This window comes from Triturus cristatus, chromosome 1_1, assembly GCF_964204655.1.
Source record: "Triturus cristatus chromosome 1_1, aTriCri1.1, whole genome shotgun sequence".
Classification (NCBI taxonomy): Eukaryota; Metazoa; Chordata; class Amphibia; order Caudata; family Salamandridae; genus Triturus; species Triturus cristatus.
In genome coordinates this window covers 891,633,630-891,659,885 of record NC_140579.1, presented here as the reverse complement: position 1 = coordinate 891,659,885, position 26,256 = coordinate 891,633,630, and the positions used below count along the sequence as shown (strand labels likewise).

Genomic DNA, 26,256 nt, shown 5'->3' with positions numbered 1-26,256 from the left:
CTGTATTATAAGGACGGTTGGTCTTGGTAGGAACAATGGTTCAAGTAAGTAAGGAAGCAGGGCTGGTGCAGTAGGACAGATAGATGTTTAGGAGGGAGGAATGTCGGAGCAGGAAGACCTGGATAAAACTACTGCGGAACAGATGAGTAAGATTTGGAGAATTGTATTGGAAAGAGCAACCGAGTGATGTTGCATTGCTGTAGGTAGTAAATAGATGGATGACTGCTGCACAATGAGGTTCACAGGCAAAGATGAATTTGGTGGGGAGGATGGGCTGCATGAAGTTAACAAGTGGTGGTTGCTGGAACTTAATGAGGGGAGGATGCATGTTAAGGTAGCAAGGTAGAGCAGCTGAGCAGTGTGGAGACAATGCAACTTGGTGAGACCGAGAGACTGCAGGAACTAAGAGATTGAGGAAGCGGGGAACAAAACTAATGCGGGCTGCAGGCGGGAAAGGTGAGGCGAGAGGGCTACAGGACAGCAAAGACGGGAGCTCAGGAGCATGGTGAGGTTTTGAGGAAAGATTATGATACTGGGGGCTCCTTTCTACATCCTACTGTAATTTCCTGTCATTGGGTTTATTGTTCTGTCTCACCATTATTTGGATACCACACTAAGTTGATCACCTTTTGTGCTCCCTTCAGCTCTATGAGACGCTCGCCCAGGTCCTGCTGGTGATGGAATGCACAAGAATCCAGGACTTCAGCCCACATCCAAAACAGGTTATGTCTCCTCTGCTGGGCATGGAGAAGAAGAATGTCTTGGAATTTCTTCCCCCGAAACGGGTAAGCCCTGCCATACTATTAGTCTAATGAGCACCTAATCACCAAATCAACCACAAAAACACACACAGGCAAATCTTAATACTTCCAATGCCCTTCCAACATTTATGGGTTATTGCAGAATTTTGTAGGAAGGCATTCTAAAATTGTATGCATCAATGTATTCTTTGCCTTTAATGGCAATGTGCGTAAAGAGTTGAAGCTGTATGTATGTTACTTCCCGAGGCAATGTGGATGGAAACAACCAGGAAATATCTGCAATTTCATGGATAACTTTACTTTCTGAAGCTTGAGCCTGAAAAATATTGGTCCGTATTGGCAGAGTAAGTGCTTTCTTCTTAAGACACCGCTTGACAGCTCTTAACCCTATGTTACATGAGGATTCTTAGTTTCTGGAAGCATCCATTGTCACTTATGACAATCTGACACACTGAACAGAACTTGAATACATTTGAGAAGTACCCTTGGCAGGGTGACACTGAGCAAAATATTATCAGCAACCCGAAACACTTGGGCAGTGCTTTGATGAAGGAACAGCACCCTACAATATTTGAGCAACACCGTGGTATGTTGGCAGCAGCCTGGCATATAAGAGCACCAATACTGGTGCTATATTTTCTGGTCCAGACATTTTGATTCTGTACCATAATAAGCAATATATACCGACACTTCTTTTATAATTATTTCTCTAGAAATGTGATTTTAAAAAGGGATGGAAATGTATTTCCACTCGGGCACACTGTAGGAGAAAACCACTATTTTCTGACAAAAAACAATTGCCTGCTGTGCATCCATTTTCTATACATCAGAGCACAATTTTTGTAGAGACGTGTCTTTGCTTTTTGTGGAGAGAAACGTTGAACCAGTGTCTTGAAGCAAAGAACAGATTATTTCTTTAGTTCCTTTTTTAAATTTAGAAGTGTTGTAGACGTTTGACTTTCAGGAGATAAATTTAGAAAACTTTCCTCTACATAGCACTTTTATCCACGTATTCTGCAGAGCAGTTTTCAGTAAATTGCTCCCCTGTCCTCCTCGCACATTGCCAACCCTCCTGTTTCTAAAGGATTGACATAATTTACTGCAGTTGCTTCTTACAATATGTGGTTAGTATAACCATTGTTTATGGACTTTCTAGGTTTACTAGTCCTTAAACTGACATTTTCTCCTCACCTCCACTTAATCTTAACAAAGTTCACTTCAACTTAACCCTCTACTTGGTTTTCTGTGCCAGAGAAACTTGCACAGTGTGTGTGTATAAAGTCCTACACTTACTAACAAGCTAGAAGCTGGGGATGTTCTGCACCCCCATAGTTTACGTCTAAGTTGGAACCTCTAGTCAATAAGTGCAAGTAGTGGGAGTGCAGGCTTGCTGCAGCAGCAAATTCCACCATTCCCCTAGATGAGGAGGAGGTCACGAGTGGCACAACGTAAATGGGTACAGGAGATACATGTAGCATCCATGTTGTGGTAGGGAGAGAAAAAATATGAAAGTTGATCCTAGAACTATAGGTGGATTTTGCCTTAGCTTTATAGGATTGCATTACATGTGTTGTATATTCAAATACGGCGTGAGGCTGTGGACCAAGCTGAAGATCAATGGGCAGACTGCAAGGATAAGTGAAAATGCACGTGAATAGATCAAAGAAGGGGTGGGTGCTGAGGCCTTATTTTAACAGAGTCTGTGTACAGACTACCTTACAGCAATGCAGTGGCCTTGTTTGACCATCCTTTTGAAGTCTTAAATGTACTCTAGAGCAAGCTCTGTATTTATAGAGCGCTATAGCACCTGGCCACTGAAGAAACCTACCTTTCTGTATTCAGTCCCAGCTACAGCACCTGTACAATGCAGGAATGTGCAGCAGCACTATATTGTAAGACTACAGAAGCAACGCATTCTTTTTCCCCAACACCAGCTGAAACACTTTTCCACTAAAGTACTATTCTGTGCCCCAAATGCATCACCTATGCACTGCGAGAAGATGCATTGCCTTGAGTTGCTGTGTAGCATTTACACTTTGCACAAGCATGCCCCGCCTTTATCGTAGCTGTAGTGCCTGTGCATTGCAGGATAATTCCCTGCATTTAGTTCCAGCTGAGGCACATATGTGCTTCACGGGCTTGCTCTGCAGCAGTGGTGCATTTCATGGACATCCCCGGACAGTCTTCACTCTCCGAAGCTGCAGCACTCACTTTTATCCAAACTGCAATCCTACATGTGCTACTGTAGGAGATGCAGTGCCCTCCTTCCCCAGCTACATCGCTTGTGTGTGCAATGCAGGAGGAGCATTTCACACATTTAACCACAAATGCTATAAGCCCCATGTCAGTTATAACCATAGATCTGGTCCATGGGAAACCTGATTGTGCCCGCCCCTGGCTGTGCATGCTGAGAAGGTAAAGGACAAGAACTGCTGTGAGAAGAATCATCATACTTTATAAAGCCAGTCACTGCATCCCCACTCACTGTTTTGCCCTGTTTGTCTGCCACTTTCTACTGAAGTCTCACCTACTATTTTCTTCTCTTGTCTCTCTCCCCTCAAGTTTGCCATTTTCTTATTTTTTTCTCAAGACTAATTGCTAACTTACCTTGTCACTCCCAGGCATTTCTAGACCTTGAATCTTGCATCATATATGAATGTATGCAGATTCTTCTACCTGCTTTTGTTAATCTTGGTGGAAACTATTCTATGAGGGTACATGAAACTCCTGACTCAAATTCCTCTCCTAGGCAACAAGACCATGCATGAACGTAAACATCTCTGTGGTAAATGCTTATGATAAGACCTCTGATTTAGTAGGACATACAAAAATATGAACTGGTGAGGCCCCAGTTGGTAAGGATCTGCAGTTTTAAAGTTACCTTAAAATAGCTATCTATGAAAATCCCAGACCGAGATTAGTACTTTTGTTGTGGAAGTGGATACCCAGATAAATATTCTGAGATTCCTCCATTCCTCCATTCCTGCAGTATTGTGTTAACTCAATGAAGATGGCCATAATGGAGAGCTAGGATTCCATTTTCTATCCCCGCATTAGGGATTATTTTCTAGGATCTCTCAGTTTAGCTGCAGTGTTACAAATACACCCGTGAATGAGTTATTGAATGAAAACCTGATTGTGATGCTGTGTCTGCCAGGGCACAAATCAAAATCAAATATATTTTTTGCTCCTTGAATCGTCTTCCTGCTTTTATTTCTCAGCTGGCTAGGTGAGGATTTTGTTGAGTCTAGCTGTGATAGTTGCCTACCAAGATGGTATGTTTCTCTGCATATTGCCTTTGAGCCTCCCGCTATCCTTTTCTGTCTCCCTTCATTTCTTTTTTCACCTCGCTAATCCCTTTATCATTGTGTCTGCAATCCCACTCACTTTCTTTCCCCACTGTCCATGAGTTTGGTATTTTTTTTTTCCTAGGCCCCAATAGTTTGCACTGATGCTTCAACTTCAGTCAGCCTCAAATCTAATGCAAAACTGTGTGTCCCCTTTACTTTTCATCTCCCCACAGGATGTACAGCAAATGAGGGAGAAACTTCAGAAGGAACTGGAGGCTAGACTTGAGGAAAAGTGCATCTCTCTGCTCACCTTCCACCAACCAGAGACAGGTGAGTGCTTGTTATGAAGAAGTCTGTGGGCAAGGATAGCAATAATGCTACTCCATCATTCATGCTGAATCCCAGGCTTGGCTACAGTCTGAACTCTTTCACTCTCTCCATAAGATAAAAACGGTGATCTGCTGAAGTCCATGAAATCCCTACATTTGGTGGTGAACCTGCAAGACGAGAAGAGAAGGCTGCAGAGCGAGTCTGAGAAGTGCAAAGAGAATGCAGTAATCCTTGAAAAGCAGAAGATGTTTTTTCCCCCGGTAAGGGGGGGGGGGGGGGGACCCTCCTTGTTCAGGATAATCAAAATGGATTTTTATCAGTACCAGATTTGTGTGGGACAGGGACATCAGAGGTCATCTCTAGGAGTTTATTTCTTTAACCTCCCCAATCTACTTCTTACTGGAAGCAGTAACATTGGCGAACGTATTCTTCCAGCCCTTTCGTGATATTTCCAATGTAAAGGTCACTCTGGTGGGGGGGGTAAGGGGATTCATACTGGATTTATTCCACAGATCCTATTCCCTGTTGCCTTTTAGAGGTAAGTGGGTTGCTTTTGTAGTGTAACTATGATGAGGAGTAGTGAAGAGTGTCTTAGGTTGTAGCGTCTTCTATACAGATCTTAAGCCCTATCTCAATCAAAAAAATGGAGAAAGGTGATTGTGTACACTTTACAAGCCCAAAATCTTTGTCTTTGTATATTCATGATGCAAGGTTTATAGAAATGGTGAGGAGAGTTGCTGACTTGAATCCACTCTTGGGTTGTCACAACCGTACACCAAGGCCACCGGCATTATCCTATTGTGCGGCCGCAGCGATTTTCACATAATTATATATTTGCTGCACCTGCCACATAATCCATCATCTGCCGCATAATTTGCAGATTTTAACAACAACAAAAATGTGTTTCAAGCTCAAATGGTTCAAAAGTTACTAAAAATGCAGCAACACGTGATGCCACGCATTAGCCTGTGGAAAGGTTGCCTGGTCACCTTTTTGTTGCTTATTACTATATTTTAAATGATTGGGCCCTGTTCCAAAAGGCATTTCCAGCCCTGCGTGTGGGGGGGTTATTCTTGTCATTTTGCTCCGTTTTCATAATTTTTTGGGTGGGAAGGTGGGGGGGTGAGTATGATTAGTGAATGAGAAAAAAGTGAGATGGCAATGTTGTTGCTACACTTGTCATAGAAATATGCTGCATTATATGATGACGTCTCAATAAAAAATGTTTGAGGGGAAAAAACAAAAAAAGAGCAGGTCTGCTGCTACCTGTTCCTGCATCATGATTCCATTTTGGACCAGGGGCGCCTGGCAGATGATTCACCCTTTCCCAGCCCACTTGCACACACTCCTGCAACCTATTTATAGTTTTAAACCCCTTACTCCCACCATTGGGGAATGCAGTGGGAGGGATTTTTCCACCCTTGGAATGAGGATTGAGGACTAGAACCACTGGACTGGCCCAGGGGTTCTCGGAGGGTTCCGTGACTCCCAATTCCAGCATCTTACTTACTTCAGCTTTGATGCTCTCTTCGACTTGGTCAGACTGCCTGTATGTTTTATTTTTTACAGGTAGGCTGTCCCCAGTGTCCACATTGTGTACACCAGTTTGTCTGACCAGGAGTCCAAAGGAAGAGCTCAGCATACTGATGGAGGACTTGCCTGCTGTTGGGCAGAGAGAGTGTCTGAAAAGAGAACTCCCTCTACTGACCCATCTTTAGGGTTGTGAGAGAAGAGGTCAGGGAGAAGTTCCCTCTCTTCTTCCTGATCCTCATCTGTGACCATCGACATGTCCACATCAGCCCTGTCATGGTAGGGTTTAAGGCGGTTTACATGGGTGACCCTTTTGGGGTCCCTGCAAGTGCCAAATTCCATCAGATAGGTGTCCTGCCATTTTCTTTCAAGGTTGGGGTAGGGTCCACTCCATTTGTCCTGGAGGTCCCTAGGAGCTACATGCTCCAAAACCCACACCTTCTTCTCTGGTTGAAACTCCACCAGTGCAGCCTTTTGGTCATACCAGAGCTTCTGCAGCTTCCTGGCTGGCCTCAAAGTTTTTAGATGTTTTTTTCCATGTATTCAGAATGTAGGACATGTACATAGTCCTCTGTCTTGGTTAGGCTCTTTGAGAGGTCTCTCCCACCTTCCTTCACTAGAAACAATGGTTCCTTTACAGGATGACCAAAACAGAAGTTCAAATGGGGAAAAACCTACTCCCTGCTGTGGTACTTCTCAGTAGGCGAAAAGCAGGCATGGCAATAAGATGTCCCATCTCCTTCTGAGTTTTTCAGTGAGTCTATTGATCATACCTTTCATGGTTTTGTTGAATCTCTCAACTAAACCATTTGTTTGTGGGTGATAGGGGGTGGTTAACTTATAAGTCACCCTGCACTCAGCCCACATGGCTTTCAGGTAGCCAGATATGAAGTTACTACCTCTGTCTGACACCACCTCCTTAGGAAAACTCACTCTATTAAAGATACTAATGAGGGCTTTGGCAACTGCAGGAGCAGGGAAAGTCCTTAGCGGAATAGCTTCAGGGTACCTGGTGGCATGATCCACTACCACCAGTCTAAATCTGTTCCCTGAAGCTGTTGGAGAATCTAGGGGTCCAACAACATCAACCCCTACCCTTTCAAAGGGAACTCCCACCACTAGAAGTGGAATTAAGGGGGGCTTTGGGTGGTTATCTGTCTTACCACTGGCTTGACATTTAACACAGGCGTTACAAAACTCCTTCACCTTTTGGGACATACCTGGCCAGTAGATATGGGCGACTAACCTACTCCAAATTTTGGCCTGGCCAAGTTGCCCAGCTAAGGGGATGTCATGAGCCAAAGTGAGTAGGAACTCACTATACTTCTGAGGGAGCCTCCCACTTTCCTAGTGGCACCAGGTGTGGGGTCTCAGGGGTCAGTTTATAGGAGTCCCTCCTCCCAATAGAATCTGTGTGAGCCACTGACTTCTCCCTTTCCTTGATCAGCAGCTTGCTGTCTCAGGCTCTCAAGAGTGGGACAGGTACTCTGACCCCGGCACAGACCTTTCTTAGAGGGCCTGCTTGGGCCCAAGAGCTCTGTTGTATAAGGCCCAAGTTTTTGGGACTTAGTGCCGTCTGGGCCTGACAGGTCTTCTGCCTGAGGAGAGGGGACCTGAGCTTGTGTCTGATGTGAAGCTGGTCTCTCAGTCTTCTTGCTTTTTCTCTGGAGGGTTGGGCCAGTTCGAGGCATGTGGGCTGCTGAATTAATATCTGTGCATAGATCGCCGCCTAGTGTTGGGTCCGGATGTTTGCACGTTGTTGTCCTGGAAGAGTCTTCGAAGTATCACGAGATAGGTGACTCCTTCCCTGGACCACAGTGCGCATGGGCATCCTCTCCATCCTTAGATTGTTTTTTTCCGCCATTGGGTTCGGATGTGCTTATCTTAGCTCAAGTTAGGAAAATTTAGTTTAAGGCGAAAAGGCCTTTAGTTTTCGTCGGTACTGTTCCCGCTCGGTATCGACTGCTTTCTTGCTTAGTTTAGAAACTTCTTCCAGTTTTTCGGATCCGTTTAATCCGAACATCGACCTTACAACGACGATGGAATCGAGGACCCCATTCAAACGGTGTCCTGTATGCCACGCCAAATACCCACACATCGACGTCCACCCGGTATGCAACAAATGTCTCTCGCCGGATCACGACGAATCGAAATGTATGGCCTGTGCCCGATTCCGATCCAAGAAGACTCTCCGGAATCGACGGGCAGCGAGATTAGAAGCGCAGCAATCGGCACTGGCCCCGGCCAACATCTTCAGCACCGAGGACGAAGATGTTGAGAGCGTGGAAGAAGTAAACTCCAGCCCCGCTTCCGAACACGATTCCCGATCGGAAGACGCCGATGAAGCGCTTTTTCACAGGGAAGAAGCCGTCGACGAGGTAGGAGACTACGATGAGGCCTTTGGGGCCGAAGAAGATAGCTCTGGTGAAGAGCCAGGCCTACCCGTCGAAACGGAGGCCATCAAAGTGCGTCATTCTACGGCTCCGGTCAAGGGATCACCTCCGGGCCTTACCCGAGATCAATCCCAAAGTTCTTCGGCCCCGCCTTCGGGCCCGGCCTCGAACATCCAGCACGAGCCATTATTACCAAAAAAGACTGGTTTCCCTTCAATGAAACCGAAACCAATCGACGCACCAGTTCCACCGAAACCAAAAGTGAAACTGGCAGTGGTCGGCTCGAAGCCTTCGAAGACCTCCACTCCTTCGACGCCAGCACAGACCATCGGCTCCGAACGCACTAAGAGGGATTTCGGCGCCGAACTCGCTGCAGCAGATATCGGTACCGGCCCGAAAAGGAAGGCCATCGGTCCCACAAAAGCGCCTCGGCCCCTGGCACCGAAGCAGTCGGCCCCGACCACCAAAGTCAAAATGGCCGCTCCATCTGAGTCCACTTCGAAGACAGCGACACGCGTCAAGTCATCGGCTCCGACGACCGCTGATACCTCTCCTCGGATCGATGACCCTGTGGCTCCGAAGCAGTCGACGCCTACCTCTACGGAACCACTCGGCACCAAAGAACCTTCGGCGTTCTCGGTGCGGCAAGTCGCGGCGTCGTTGCAACGCATCAGGGAACGGGCAGCCCTCCGGTCCATGTCGGGCCCCGACCCGAACAAGGCTCCAAAGGCACCCTCGGCACCAACCAACATCACTTTTGGTTTGCCGCCATCCACGGCGCCGAAGATGTTCGAGATCCGAACACGTGTCCACCAGACAAAGTCCCCTTCTCCTGGACACTCTCCTACTGAGCCTTCACAGTCACAATTCATCGACGCCGACACTGGCAGACTCGTACTCCGAAAACGGAAGGTCACGCCAGAGCAGGCCTTGGACTCCTACAGAATCCCTCTGAAGCAGAAACTGCCAGCGGAGTCGGAACCGGTTCTGTACGAACGCTTGCACACCTCCTATCAGGATCCCCAGTCCTTTTCTCCTACGCCCTACGACACGGACGCAATGGAGGATTACATAGGTGATGATACCACCTACCCTAGGGATATCGATCCTGAAGAGCAGCAGGACCCAGATCAAGCTTGGGATGACCCTACAGACCAGGGTGCCGCAACAGATACCCAGGACACGCAGCTTTACGGCGCAAAAACATCTCCCACAGAGGACACTGCTGCCTTCAATGCCCTCATAGAACGGGCTGCAGCCAATCATGGAGTACAACTCCACTCTGACACAGTTGAGGAAGACTTCTTAGTGGACACTTTTGCCTCCTCCGAGAGAACTGTAAAAACTTTGCCCATGTTGAAAGGTGTTCTCAAACCTGCAAAGGACATTTTCAAGGAAACAACCAGGGCACGGGTGCTAAACCCCAGAATTGAAAAAAAATACAAACCTGCGCCCGGGGACCCTATGTACATTAGAGGTCAGTTACCTCTGGACTCCATGGTGGTTGCTAACGCTCGCAAACGAGCCCACTCGCAAACAACAGGTGATGCTCCTCCCCCAGACAAGGAGTCCAAGGTGCTAGAGACCTCAGGCAAAAGAATTGCAGCTCAAGCAGCAAACCTCTGGCGCATTGCCAATACACAGGCCCTCCTGGCTCGCTATGATCGTTCACACTACGACACGCTAGAGTCACTACTCCAGCATCTGCCAGACGAATACAAAGAGGCAGCGGAGCTCCTCATCAGAGAGGGACAACTTCTTACCAACGCATCCATTAAGTGCGCACTAGATGCTGCCGACACAGCTGCAAGGGCAATTAACACTAGCGTCGTGTTACGACGACACGCTTGGTTAAGAATCTCCGGATTCAAACCAGAGATTCAAAACAACATCCTGAATCAGCCAGTCAACCCCGACTACTTATTCGGCCCAGAAGTTGACACCACCTTAGAAAAAATAAAGATGGACACTGACACTGCGAAGTCAATGGGGGCTCTGCAAACGCAGACTTTTCGTAGTGGCTCCTTTCGTCGCCCCGGGAATAGGGGATCAGCTAGAGGCCAGGGGTCACAGCAGCAATACACTAAAGGGAACACACAGAGTACCTACGATAAAACCAACAGAGGTGGATATCGTGGCTCCAGCACCAAGGGCAGAGGACGCGGTTACGGCAACACCAGGTCCTCACCCAAGAACAAACAGTGACGCCCTCTCCCTTCCCCCCGACCACATAACACCTGTCGGGGGGAGACTCCAGCGGTTCCGGTCCACGTGGAAAACCATCACCACGGACAGGTGGGTCAGGGATATTATCCAGCACGGTTACTGTCTCGAATTAACCTCCACTCCACCCACAATACCGCCAAAGCACCGTCCTATGTCCGCAAAGCACTTAGCATTATTGCAGCAGGAAGTGCTAAGTATGCTGCAAAAAGGTGCAATAGAGGTCGTGCCCGTCAACCAGCAGGGGACAGGGGTGTACTCTCTGTACTTCCTAATCCCAAAAAAGGACGGGTCTCTCAGACCTATACTAGACCTGAGACCCCTCAACCACTACATTCTGTCAGAGCATTTCCATATGCTCACCCTACAGCAGGTTCTCCCGCTGCTCAGCCAGGGAGACTTCCTAGCCACACTAGACCTCAAAGATGCGTACTTCCACATACCCATACACCCGTCACACAGGAAATATCTCAGGTTCACTATTCAGGGACAGCACTATCAATTAAAAGTCCTCCCCTTCGGTGTGACAACAGCACCCAGGGTTTTTACCAAGTGCCTAGCTACAGTGGCTGCACATCTACGGAGACAACACATTCATGTCTACCCTTACCTGGACGACTGGCTTGTTCAGGCAAAGTCAGCCCAGCAATGTGCCAGCCACATGTCCCTCACCATTCACCTTCTTCACAGTCTGGGATTCTCACTAAATTACCCAAAATCACATCTACAACCCGCACACGTACAGCAGTACCTGGGCGCGACCATAGACACTCTGGCAGCCACAGCTCAGCCAAATTTAGTGAGGATCAACAGCATGCAACTGCTGATCTCAAAGTTCAAACCTCAACACTCCCTTCCTGAGCGAGTGTTCATGCAGTTGATAGGCATGATGGCCTCCTGCATTTTCATAGTCCCGCACGCGAGACTACATATGCGCCCGCTTCAGGAGTGCTTGGCACGTCCATGGAATCAGGCTCACGGGCAATTAAAAGACCTAGTGTTGGTGAGCGGTCGGGCATACAACTCTCTGCATTGGTGGAATCCACAAAACCTTTGCAAGGGCCGACCGTTCCAAGAGCCTATTCCACAAATAATACTGACAGCGGACGCCTCTCTCCAGGGATGGGGAGCTCATGTACTCAGTTACACAGTGCAGGGACTATGGATGACACAACAAAAGAAGATGCACATCAACGTTCTGGAACTGATGGCAATCTTCCTCGCCATGAAGGCATTCAAAGTACACTTGTGCAACAAAGTCGTGTTGATCCGGACGGACAACATGACTGCCATGTACTACATACAAAAGCAGGGAGGAACACACTCTCCACAGTTGTCTCACCTGGCTCAGAGCATGTGGAAGTGGGCCATTCAGAGGAACATATTCCTCATGGCGGAACACCTCCCCGGCAAGGACAACCAGATGGCGGATCTGCTCAGCAGACACAGCCACCAGATGCACGAGTGGGAGCTACACCCATCAGTACACCAACCGTACTTCCAACAGTGGGGTCATCCAGAGATAGACCTATTCGCCACAAACGAAAACGCAAAATCCCAAAGCTTTGCCGCCAGGTTCCCACATCCGCAATCGCAGGGCAATGCGATATGGATGAACTGGTCCGGCAGATTTGCGTACGCTTTTCCCCCAGCGCCATTAATACCGCTGGTGGCACGCAAACTGCGACAGCACTCACTAACACTCATCCTAGTTGCTCCAACGTGGGTGCGCCAGCCATGGTACACCACCTTTCTGGAACTTTCCGTGGTGCCGCATCAAAGGCTGCGGATAAAACCTGCACTCTTAACGCAGAGCCATGGCGAAATTCAGCACCCAGATCCGCAACAGCTGAACCTGGCAATCTGGCTCCTGAAGTCTTAGAGTTTGGCTACCTAAACCTGCCACCTGACTGTGTGGAGATCATCAAGGAGGCCAGGAGACCCACTACCAGAGCTTGCTATGCAGCTAAATGGAAGAGGTTTGTCATTTACTGCACCAACAATGACATTAACCCGCTAGACGCATCCATTCAAAACATAATCTGTTACCTCTTACACCTATACCGATGCAATCTGGCATACACCTCAATCCGTATCCATTTAACCGCAATAGCAGCCTATCTCCAAAACAGGCAGCACCTCTCTTTATTCAGAGTGCCTGCCATCAAAGCCTTCTTGGAAGGACTTAAACGAGTGATTCCCCCAAGGCACCCACCAGCACCGGTGTGGAACCTCAACTTGGTCCTCACCAGACTAATGGGTCCACCCTTCGAACCTCTCCACTCATGTGAGATTCAATTCCTCACCTGGAAAGTAGCTTTCCTAGTAGCAATCACTTCGTTAAGAAGAGTTAGTGAACTCCAGGCACTAACCATTCAAGAGCCATTCATACAGGTTCATGCAAACAGGGTCGTACTACGTACCAACCCCAAATTCATGCCTAAAGTAATATCGCAGTTCCACATGAATCAAACTATTGAACTGCCTGTTTTCTTTCAAAATCCACAAACTGTCGCTGAGAGAATGCTCCATACACTAGATGTAAAGAGGGCCCTCATGTACTATATAGACAGAACTAAGGACTTTAGGAAGACAAAACAACTTTTCGTTGCCTTTTCTCCACAACACAAGGGCAACGCCATTTCCAAAGCAGGTATAGCCAGATGGATCGTTAAATGTATTCAAATTTGCTATCAAAAAGCTAAACGCACACTAACGATTCCCCCACGAGTCCACTCAACACGAAAGTTAGGGGCGTCCATGGCTTTCCTGGGAAACATTCCTTTACAGGAAATATGTAGAGCAGCCACATGGTCCACTATACATACATTTACCAAACACTACTGTGTAGATGTACACTCAAAACAGCAGGCAGCTGTAGAACAGGCTGTTCTCAAAACTCTTTTTCAGACTGCTGCAGCTGGCACTGGTGGCCGCCGCTAATAGGAGGTACTGCTATGTATTCTATGCACAGATATGAATTCAGCAGCCCACATGAATATGCTACTTACCAGTATGCATCTGTTCTTGGCATGTAGGGCTGCTGACATTCATATCGCCCACCCTCCTCCCCGGCGCCTGTAGCAGCTGCAGCTCTCAGAATTACTGTATAGCATGGTCATCACTTACTGTATCTACTCCGTCACTGCCACAATGGCAAAAAACAATCTAAGGATGGAGAGGATGCCCATGCGCACTGTGGTCCAGGGGAGGAGTCACCTATCTCGTGATACTTCGAAGACTCTGCCAGGACAACAACGTGCAAACATCCGGACCCAACACTAGGCGGCGATCTATGCACAGATATGAATGTCAGCAGCCCTACATGCCAAGAACAGATGCATACTGGTAAGTAGCATATTCATTATTCCAGGCTCCAGCACCTCTTTTTCACCCTGGGCTTTGCATCGTGCTCTTGGTTCTACACACACCTATTCAGGTATACCCAGCATAACTGCAGGGGTCTTTCATCCGACCTCAGCCCAAGCTCAGGACTTCAGATAATTTCCTAGCAAATATTCCACAGGAATTGCAGAGGATACCAACACCTTCTTTTTGCCAATGCCCCCTCCCCATAGTAAGGACACCATTGCTATGGGATGGACCTTAGCCTGGATGTCAGCATTAAGGATTGTGCATGTTTCACTGGTCAGATACTGTCCTGGGGATGTCCGTTTCTCAGTCACCATAGTGACTCTTGCAGCTGTATCCCTCTACTCTAACCCCATTAATATGTGGCTGTGGTCTATTTTTCCAGGTTACTGGACCAGACAGCCAGGGCAGCTGCATTCACCCCACCCTCGGAGACTGGAGTTGCTTTAGTGTGCTCTGACATGGTCAGGGCACACCTGGGATCCTATCTGGAGACTTAGCGCTGCATTAGGAACTACAGGTGCACTAGGGGGATTCTTTTTGAAACATCTAGGTCTCCAGTTTGGTGCTCATTGACTTTGCAATTAAAGCACCAAGCCTTCTTAGAATCCCTGTTTTTACCCTGGTACCCACATTTGTACTGTGTATAGTCTCGGGCCCACTCTCCAGAGCAGGTCCTTAGGGGCCTTTAGAAGACTCTTTGTTTTTGTCTTTTGACCGGTCACCATCTTTCCCTTGCGGGGGCTTAACAATCCCTTTCTTTTTGTCACCCCCACCATAAGTTGTCTTGAATACCCTTGTCTTGGCCCAGTGGTTGGTATTCTTTTCCAATTTTTGGGGAGAAAGTGGACCTAGGTCTACCAGGTACTAATGCAGTTTCTCAGGAATACAGTTAGTCAACAGATGCTCTTTCATAATAGGATCATAAAGCCCATCATAGTCTTGCACCTTGTTACCTTTTAACCAGCCACCTAGTATTTTGACTGAGGTAAAAAAGATCTACCAAGGTATGACTCAAGGTTTTGAGAGTTTCCCTGAACCTGATCCTGCATTCTTCAGCGGTGAGTCCAAATACCTCAATCAGGGTATCCTTCATGAGGTCATAGGACTCGGTATCTGTCTTATTCAGTGTCAGGAGCCGATCTCTGCACTTTCCTGAAAACAGCTCCCAGAGAAGAGAGCCCCAATTCTTTTGGTTGAGTTCCTTCATTTTACAGGCCCTCTCAACGGCTGTAAACCATTTGGTGATATTATCACCGTCTACATATTTGGGAACAATCCCTTTGGAGACCTTAAGGTCAAAAGCCTCATTTTTCTCCCTATTTAAAATGTTTGCTGCCGCCAGAGATGGGTCTTAGGCTCAGCTTGGCTCTATCGTTTTCAATGGCCAAGAGCTTGGCCTCTAGTTATATATATATATATATATATATATATATATATATATATATATATATATATATATATATATATATATATACTTTATTTATGAAATGGCAAACAAACGCCCGACGCGTTTCGGTGCAGCCGCACCTTGGTCACGGGTAATCCTTGACCAAGGTGCGGCTGCACCGAAACGCGTCGGGCGTTTGTTTGCCATTTTCATAAATAAAGAATCACGCTTATGGAACTGGGCTCAAGACTGCTTTTTGACCGCGAAAAGGCTTTTTTGAAAAAATAGATATCTATATATTTTTTGCTAGTATTTGAATATCTGCATCTTTACGGTCTACTTCTCCTGGGGCACTGTGAGTACTTCCAGTAATGCTATCAGTAGGGTTGCTGCTGGAATCCTCATCTACTTCATCATCCACCTCCCCTTCTCCATTAAGGGGGTCTTCCCCTGCCAGGGTCCTAGCATTTTATGCAAGCATCTTTTACAGATGTGCCCAAGTGGGTCTAGACCCCATGGCAAGGTTCTATGCTTGGCAGAGGCCCTTAAGTTGTTAATACTTAAGGTTCTTGTAAGGGCCCAGGTTGAGCTCATGCGAGGGTCCCGCCTCCACAGTCATGGTTTTAAAGTAGTTTGGTCCTTTTTAAGAATTGCAAAAAAATCCGAAGTAAACTTTCTAAAAGGTCTAAATAACTGAAATACTTCTAAATTCTAAACAGTTTGGACTGTGGGACTTAACACAAGGCCATAATAGTTATTTTAAAAACGTAGGCAAAAAAATCGACAAAAATGTTTCTAGCTAAGGTCTATTTTGGATTCCTTAGTGGAATCACTTATTAACCAAGGAGTACAGCAAATGTCAAGTCTTGTACCCCACCACTGCACCACCAATGTATGAAGCTGGCTCTTTATATAGTATACCAAAAAGAGGTATACAGTGCAAAGATTCCAGGTATCCCTTATAAGTGGACATGGGCTTGCTCAATCAATCAATCATTAGGTTTTGTAGAGGGCGCCTTGTCACCCCAGGAGTCTCCAGGCGCTGGGTTTCTGTGAGCCTCAGTTGGATGGCCTTGACGTTCGAAGAGCCTGGTCTTGAGCTTCTTCCTGAAGTCTTCTAGTGAAGGAGGAGGTGCTTAAGTAGAGGTCATTCGAGGACTTGGCGGGGTAAGAGAAAGAATAACGTTCGCAACGGCTTCGACAGATGCAGGGCATGTGGGCGAGGGTGGAGGAGTGGAGCTTCCTGGTCGGTTGATGGAACGTGAGGCGGTTGTTGATGTAGGCGGGTCTGTAATTGTGGAGGGCTTTGTAGGCGTGAGTGAGGAGCTTGAAGAAGCTTCTTTCCCGGACGGGGCACCTGTGAAGAGCCCTGAGGTGAGGGGAGATGCTGGTTCTTCTTGGGAAGCAGAGGATGAGTCTGGCTGCTGAGTTCTGAATGGTCTGGAGGCGTTCAGGAGCTGTTTGGTAGTTCAGGCGTAGAGTGCATTGCCGGCTGGAGACAAGGGCCTGGCTGACTGTCTTCCTGGCCGAGACTGGGATCCATCGGTAGTTCTTTTGGTGCATGCAGAGGGTGTGGATGCAGGCAGAGGTGAGGTCGTTCATCTGCTGCTTCATGGTCCGTTGGCTTTACAGGATGATTCAGATGTTGTGTGTGAGGCGGGTGGGGGAGGGTGAGTGGCAGAGTGCGGTGGGCACTATGCATCGTCCTAAGGGGAAGACTTGTTACCGAAGATGAGGACCTCAGTTTTATCAGAGTTGAGTTTTAGACAGTTGGCCTTTTTCCAGGTGGTGATGTTGGTCATGGTGGTAAGGAAGTTGTGAGAAAGTGCCCTATTTCTGCATGGTATGCCCCCACTTTTTTCTGAATTGCTGATGTTCTTTGATTGAGTGTGCCCTGGGCTCCTGCTAATCAGGTACCCAGTGCCTAAGTTCCTTCCCTAAAATTGCATTGAAGCCTAAACCCAATTGGCATCCCTAGCCACAGGTAGGCCCCTGGTAAATTGTACCACAGGTACCAAGGGCCCTGTGACCAGGGAAGGCCACTTATTGTGCCACCCTTAGAGGCCCTGCACCTTTTCCCTCACACACTGCCTTTGCAGGCTGCGTGTCTTGGTGCAGAACAAAATGAAGAGTCGACAAGGCACACATACCTGTGCTATGCCCACAACTCACTGCCCTGGCCTAGACCAGCCACCCCTCTAGCTGGGTGCACTATGCCAGTGGTGAGGGTACAGGTGCATGAGCCCCGTACCCCTACAGTGTCAAAGTCCATTCTTGGGCATTGTAAGTGCAGTGCTGCCATTAAGAGTATATGGTGCTGGGAGTTTGTCATTATGAACTCCACAGCACCATTTTGGCTACACTAAAGACTGGAAAGATTGGTATCAAACTCGGCACATTAAACCCACACTGATGCCAGTGTGGGATTTAATGTAAAATGCACGAAAGAGGGCATCTTAGAGATACCCCCTGAAACTCGACCAACTTCTAGTGTCCTGACTGAGTGGCTGCTTAGGCTGCCACCAACAGCCATGTTTCTGGACACCTGGGTCGAGAGCATGCTGCTCTCGGGGGCCTGAAACAATGCACATCCTGGGACAAGGTGCCAGGCTTCCTCCCCCAGGATGGGCAGGGTTCACGAAGGGGAGGCTTCAAAGGCATGCCGCCTTTGTGAGCCTCCCCAGACCATTTGCTGCTTTCAGCAACTGGTCCCCACTGATTCTACCCCCCCTTTGGGAGGGAGAACCGGCGGGAGAAACAAATGAGGGAAAGAGGTGTGCCCACCTCTGCCAACTCCACCCCTCAGGTGGGGGAGGCAAGGTGAAGAAAAACTTCGAGTCCCTGCCATCTTGAGGATGGGGGGACCCAACCAGGAACAGGCTCCTGCCCCCCCTCCCACTGGAGGGTGGCACGATAGAGGGTGTACCCACCCCAGGAAAGGGACCCATTGGTCCCTGCCCTTTACCTACCTGTAACGCCCCTAAGTCTAGTATTTAGGGGGCACCCTGAACCTTGCTTCCTCAGATCCTGAAACGACAAGAAGAAAAGAACCTGCTTGTAGTAGAGTAGGATCTGCACTTAAGTTGCCCCCACTTTTTTCTGATGTTTACACTGAATTCTGGGTATAGTCTGGCTGGGACCCTGCTAATCAGGGCCCCAGCCTCTCTGTTCTCTCTAAACAACCTGGAGTGCATATTAGATGCACTAGTGATTGGATACTGTGGTACCTTATGAGCCCCTAGTATATGGTACCTTAGGTACCACGGGCATAGGTACTTCACAGGCCTACCAGGGGCTGAAGCATATATTATTCCACCCCTGGGAAGCAGACTAAATCTGACACCATCGGCCTGCTACTGCAGCCTGGGTGAGGTAGTGTTAGCACTCCTCACTGAGGTATAGGTTCCCTATATCTCACCTTACACACACATATAAACCTATCAGTCACCCCTTAGGCAGGCCCTATCAATCCTGAGGGCAGGGTGCCTGGTTTCCATGTGAGGGGGTGCCTCTGCCTGAGCAGGGCCCCTCTGCAGCTCTGAGTCCATTCTCTGTAGCTGTTTGTGGATGCGGTTAAACCACATACTCTTAAGTGCATTATAACCTTGCCCTGCTAGGTCGCTCCCCAGCCACTGCGCTGCCCCCCTGTGTGCCTGCTCCGGATTCGCCCGTTGCCTGACTGCCTTGGTTTCCCGCTCCCCTGATCTCCGTTTTCCCGCTTGATTTCCCGCTCCCTGATCGCCGATTTCCCACTTGTTTTCCCGCTCCCCTTCCCCTGATTGCCTTGGTTCCCGCCGCTGCTCTCCTGCGGCCCCGCCCCCCGAGCATCCCATTCGCCACCCCACTCCCAGCTGCCGCTCCCTCCCTCAGCCCCTCTTATGGAGGCCGCGCCAAAGGCAAGCCTGTCTGCGCCTGGACCACGCCTAGCGCCAGACCCCCTGGACCCCACGCTCGCCACGACGCCAGACTCTGATTTGACGCCGACTCCCTCCACGCCCTCAACGCTGGCCGACACAACACCTGCTTCCAGGCCGCCCCGAAACGGACCAACGGACCCTTCTCCTGCCGCACCTGCAGCTTCACCTGCAACAGACCCACCAAACCTCCAAGGACTGGACCCAACCACCTCTGCTGCATTCTGCTCAACACCCGCTCCGCACGCAAACACGCCGTCGAGCTCTGGGACCTGCTCGACATCTCCGCCCCAGACGTGGTCTTCCTCACCGAGACCTGGTGGAACGACTCCTCGGCACCCGACATCGCCATAGCCATCCCGGATGGCTACAAGATCACCCGCAGGGATCGTGCCAACGGAATCGGAGGAGGAATAGCCATCGTCCACAAGTCCATCCTCAAGGTCACCACCCACGCAGACGACACCCTCAGCACTGCTGAACACCTGCACTTCCAGATCTCCACCGACCCCAACACCACCCTCAGAGGAACACTCATCTACAGACCCCCGGGCTCAGTTCAGCGACTCCATCGCTGACCTCGCCACCACCCACGCACTCGCCTCCACGGACTACATCCTCCTCGGTGACCTGAACTTCCACCTCGAGAACAACGACGCCAACTCCACCACTCTGATCGAAAACCTCACCAACCTCGGCCTCAAACAACTCGTCACCACACCCACCCACGCCGCAGGCCATACGCTGGACGCCGTCTTCTCCACAAGCACCCACGTCGCCTTAGACCACACCACCGAACCCCACTGCACCGACCACCGCTGCATCCACTTCACTTTCAAAAAACCAACCACGCACCATCGCACCCATCAGCTGCCTCACCGCTGCTGGAACAAAGTCACCGAAGACCAGCTGATCACCACCCTCGCCCAGAACCCACCCATCGACCCCACCTGCCCTGACTCCGCAGCCCGCAACCTCAGACAGTGGATCAACGACTGCGCCAACACCCTCGCCCCACTCAAGAGACCCTCCAACAGCCACGCCTGCAAGAGAGCCACCTGGTTCTCCGACGAGCTCCAGACCTCCAAGCGCGCCTGCCGGAAGCTGGAGAAGAAATGGCTCCACGAATGAACGCCAGAAAACCACGCAGCCCACAAGGACGCCACCCGCAGACATCACCACCTCATCAGACTAGCCAAGAGATCCTCCTTCAAAGACCGCCTGGATAACAACGCACACAACAGCAAAGAACTCTTCTGCATCGTAAAAGAACTCTCCAATCCCGACGCCAACGACATCCCGCCCTGACAAGAATTGTGCGACTCACTAGCCATCTTCTTCCACCGCAAGATCGCTGACCTCCACGACAGCTTCAACACCACGCCCGCACCGACTATGCCAGACCCCACCTCCCCTGCGAACACCAACAGCGCCAACCGCCTGACCTCCTGGGTCAACGTCAATGACGACGAGACACGCAAGATCATGAACTCCATCCACTCAGGATCTCCGTCAGACCCTTGCCCACACCACGTATTCAACAAAGCAGACGCAGCCATCGCACCCCAACTACGGAAGGTCATCAACATCTCCTTCGAAACTGCGACATTTCCGGAAAACTGGAAGCACGCCGACATCAACGCCCTCCTCAAAAAGCCCAAGGCTGACCCCAAGGACCTCAAGATCTTCCGCCCCATCTCCCTGCTCCCGTTCCCGGCGAAGGTCATCGAGGAAATAGTCAACATGCAACTGGCCCGCCACCTCGAAGACATCATCATCCTGGACCCATCCCAGTCCGGATTTAGGCAAAACCACAGCACCGAGACAGCCCTCATCGCCGCCACAGATGACATCCGGCGCCAACTGGACAACGGCGAAACATCAGCCCTCATCCTCCTGGACCTGTCAGCCGCCTTCGACACGGTCTGCCACTGCACCCTAAAGACACGCCTCCAAGAAGCCGGAATCCAAGAGAAGGCCCTTGACTGGACCACGTCCTTCCTCTCCGGAAGAACTCAGAGCATCCGCCTCCCACCCTTCCGGTCAGAAGCCACCGACATCATCTGCGGCATCCCCCAGGGCTCATCCCTCAGCCCGAAGTTGTTCAACATCTACATGGCCCCCCTCGCACACGTGGTCCGCCACCACAACCTCGAAATCATCTCCTACGCCGACAAGACACAGCTCATCCTCTCCCTCACCAAGGACCCACACACCGCCAAAACCAACATCCACGAGGGAATGAAGGCCATCGCCGACTGGATGAGGAGCAGCCGTCTGAAACTGAACTCGGACAAGACGGAGGTCCTCATCCTCGGACCGTTCCCCTCACCCTGGGACGACTCCTGGTGGCCGACCACACTGGGGACTGCACCGACACCCACCGACCACGCACGCAACCTAGGATTCATCCTCGACTCCTCCCTCTCCATGTCGAAACAGGTCAACGCCGTCTCCTCCTCCTGCTACAACATCCTTCGCACGCTCCGCCGGATCTACAAGTGGATCCCGACCGAAACAAGAAGAACAGTGACACAGGCCCTCGTCAGCAGCAGACTGGACTACGGCAATTCACTCTATGCAGGAACCTACGGCGTCTACAACGCATCCAAAACGCCTCCGCCCGACTGATCGTCAACGCCCCTCGCCGCAGCCACATCACCCCCCTCCTGAGAGACCTGCACTGGCTCCCCATCGACAAGAGGATCACCTTCAAGCCACACACACAAAGCACTCCACAACGACGGAGCAGCCTACCTGAACAGCAGACTTAGCTTCTACAGCCCCACCCGCCAGCTCCGCTCCACCAGCCGCGCCCTCGCAGGCGTCCCCCGCATCCAACGAACGACCTACGGCGGCAGATCCTTCTCCTACCTCGCTGCCAAGACCTGGAACACCCTCCCAACCCACCTACGGCAGACCCAAGACCTACTCGCCTTCAGAAGACTCCTCAAAACCTGGCTCTTCGAGCAGTAGCGCCCCCCCCCCCCTCAGCGCCTTGAGACCCTTACGGGTAAATAGCGCGCTTTACAAGTACCTTGAATGATTGATTAACCTAGCGGTAAATGCTAACTTTGGGATGGCTGCATCAAAACATGTCATGTCAGTAACTGGTGTGGGAGTATGATCCCACCCTTCTAGAGGGATAGACATGTACCCACTGTGGAAACACTGTAGAATCCTGAAGAGCCCTGGCATCACAAAATGGATGCCACCAGCACAGACACTGGGCTGCCCTTCTGCTGCTGACCGAAACTCGCAGTGGAGGAGGCCCAACAATAGGCATCCTGTCACAGGGAGGTGTAACCACCTTCCAGACAGGATTTAGTGTATTGGGGCTGGGTAGGTGCACTCCTAGAGTGCTTTCAAGTCCTGCGCCTGGGGAGCAGTAGGCTCCTCTGTGCATATGCCAGCCCAAACCGGTTCAGGGGCTACCAGCCCCTGCTCTGGCGCGAAACTGGACAAAGGGAAGTGGGTGTAGCCACCCACTCCCCTGACCCTCCCATAGGAGTGGTCATAGAGCTAGTCCCTCCCTTTCTTGTAGTATAAGATAGGGAACCCTTGCCATTGCAAACTAGATATCCCTGGACGACGCTCTGGAAGAAGAATCCTGGACCTTCGACGTTCCACTACCTTTGGAAGACTGAAGAATCTCCCTGCTTTGCAGGCACCAAAACTTTGCATCAACGGTCGCAAACTTTCCCGCCGGAGTCCGAAGTCCCTGCAGCCCCGGAAGTGGATTTCCTGACTTCTCGACGGCCATTGTGAGTCCCCAGCGAAGCTGAGGCGAGTGGACCCCACGAGTGACGAAGAACAGCAATACCCGGGTACCGTGCACTATTGTTGAGTGCAACCCCTTCACGACGTTCTACGAACTTGTGCTTTGGACCACGTGTGGCCCAAGCCTCCAACAGGATTTCCCTCGAAAATCAGAGGCCTACCTCATCCCGAGTGGCCGTGGGCTCCTGTGAAGTAAGCTGCAGACTTCGTGGGACACTCCGAATCCAGCTCCTGGTCGTCGTCGACGCCTCCTGGACCTCGTGGCTGAAGAGTCAAGACACCCGTGATCACCTGAAATCACCCTACTACAGTGGGCATCCAGCTTCCTGGCCTCGAGTCACTGGCAAGTGACTTTGAACACTGTCTCCACTGCTTTCAAGTCTTCTTTCTTCAGAATCCAGCCTTGGATTCCACCGGACACTTCTCCTGTCTTCACAAGCAGCAAGTCTTCTTTGGCTCCCATTGAAAATGACGCCACGACCCGACACCAAATGACACCTGTGCACCCGGCTTCCCTGGGTGAGGTAAATCGAGAACTCCGGTGCTCCTGTGGGTGTTGGCTCTAGTACTACTTACCCTGTCAGTGACTTGCTTGTAGACTCTCTCGAAGTATCCTAAAACTTTAAAATTCCAACCGCGACTTGCTCCATTGAAGTCTTTTGGGATCCGCGGCTGTGTTCTCACACTGCATGCGTCTCCCGTGGGTCCTTTACTTAACTGGCTTGGGTGGATTAGTGAGGCCCCAGCGCTTCTGAAGACCATAGGCCTTCCCCCTTCTCAAGTCGTTCTCCTTATACCTCTTTTTTAGTATATGGTCTGGTACACCCCTAGGGCCCCAGCTATATAAGTGCTTAATTTGTTGTGAAATGTTGATTTGTGCATATGTCCTTGACTTCTAATCTCATAAAGAGATTAGTAGAGTGTGTCTAGTAATAAATACATATATATTTTATATATATATATACCTGTGTGGTGTCCTTTCATTTAGTGATTCAAGACATTATAAGGTAAAACAAGCTGCTTTCCATTCCTCTGAGACTTAGCCTGAAGGCTGCTCTCCAGAGCTACCACTAGGATAGCTTTCTTTAAAAGGTTGTCTTAAACCTATCTACCATAAGTTTCGAATTGTACTAGTGCAAGGTGGCCACTTTAACTAGTGACCAGCATATACCGGGCCAACTTCTCACACTGCTCCTGCGAAATCCCGGTGTGTCCTGCAGCCACCAACCTCAAAAACCCTGGAGAACCTGCCTGCCTTCACTGCCAAAGACTGCTTCTCCCGTTAACACCGGATTTGTTCAACTGCAACCTCTTGTGGTGTAGTTCCTATATCCCTGATAGGCTCTGCGCATTGGAATAACATACACTATGGATTTGATATAGGACTAAGGTCAGTATGTCTCTATTGAGTATATTAAACTTAATTACTTGTGTGTGCCGGCTAACTCAGAGGTCACTAGAAACTTCTCAAATATACAAGAAGGGATTAGTCTCTGACAACCGCATAAACATGACAACTTTGTTTCCTTTTAGAATTGGAACAGTCTCAGAATCGTGGAAACAATAGATAACAGTTTCACTCAGTCAATAGTGCATGCTTCGTTTGTACAGAGTTGCACAGAAATCGAGAGACGGGCATTTCAATAAAAGGGTTTATTGAACAGTCTTATTTCTCATGCAAGAGATATGAATTGCTACAATCGTAAGATAGACTGCAAAGTACAATATGTATGTGGTTAGCAGTAAGATAAAATAATACTGCAATAGCATGGTTTGTAGCTATGACCTATATTAATCAAAATACATACATAATTAACATAAGCTAAAATGTGATACTCATCTGATGCTTCTAAATTGTTCTACCCCAGTGTACCTAACCTAAGTGCAGTACGAGGTTTGAAGTAGGTGCCATTTCTAAAGTATAGCTAGCTATATTTTAGTTTAGCCAAGAGTTGCCAAAAGTTTCTCTAATTTCTAGTCCGCTCCATACCTTAGAATGAGAGAGGTTGGAATCTCTTTTTCTGGACTCGATAGTCTAACCCCCCCGCAAGGGAAGTCAGAGCACTGGAGCTGGATTCTCTGCGAGGAGGATGGCACCGTCAGGTCAGCAGTGCATCAGGCTGGAACTCGATCTCCTTCCGAACTTGCCGTGGCGAACCGCGTAGTCTGGGTTGCATCGAATCCTCCGGGAACTGCAATTTGCCAGGGCAAGTGCTGGTATATTTATACCTTGAAGGTGTCAAGGAATGCCAGTATTGACGTAAAAGTCGGGCAGAGGAACGTCATGAATGAACCCCTAGGGAATAGATGTTCATCCATACTTAATGAGTTCTTGGAGAAATCAATATTCAAGCTGAGAGAAATTCCTAAAGGCTTAAGGGTCTGGTTTTCCAAGAATTCGTTGTGACGTGGATGGACGGATGTAGGTGGCCATGCCTGTATTTGGTTTGTACGGACAATATCTAAATAAGGGCAATGTGAATTGTACCTATATAAGGGCATAAATTGGGAAATCTATATACGGAATCTAAATCTGCACACAACACTCTGGCAGCAGCCAGAGACCGCAAATCCAGCCCACTCTGCACCCGCCGAACCCGGCCCGAACTAGAGTGGAAAAACGCCACCAGGAGGTCACCCCGGCGATCCTGACCCGAGATCCGGCGAACCCTGACCTGCCTTCAGCCGATGCCGGCAGTCTAAATCCAGACGCCCCCCCCCCAACCGCGAGCCGGAGCTGGTAAGAAGATCCGACCCCAAAACACCCTGCACCCGACGCCCCACGGCCTTGTGTGGCCAAACCAATGGTGCCTCACCAACCCTTTCCCAACTTACCTCTCGAAGTGGTGGTCGCACCCAGAAGTCCTTTGTCTCCCTGCCTGCAGTGCTTTTGCAAACCAGAGGTCAGACAAAATACAGGAGGTAGGCAAAACGTTCATGGATGACCCTGCAAAAAGGGCCAAGTCCAACACAACCCCTTTCCAACCAAAACGCAGGGGAGACCAATACTACCCTGATGGGCTTCTCTGATTTGGGCGATAGAACATGGACCCTGGCCTGTAACTGCAGGGGCATACTCCAGTTCTACGCCAATCTGAACCTATTTGGATCCCTCTGTCCATACTCTCAGGGTCCACCAAGCTAACCCATGGGGAACCTTCTCACCTGTGGACACCACCTGTGCAGCACCTAACCTTAGCTTGCTCACAGGTGTGTCCCAACAGACAGACAGCAAGTCACAGTGGCCACTGACAGTAGTCAGTGATGACACCC

General features: G+C 49.6%; 1 pseudogene; it reads left to right on the top strand.

Annotated features, from left to right (window-relative positions):
- Positions 1-26,256, top strand: part of LOC146871249 (HAUS augmin-like complex subunit 4) — a 208,387-nt pseudogene that overhangs the window by 5,812 nt on the left and 176,319 nt on the right.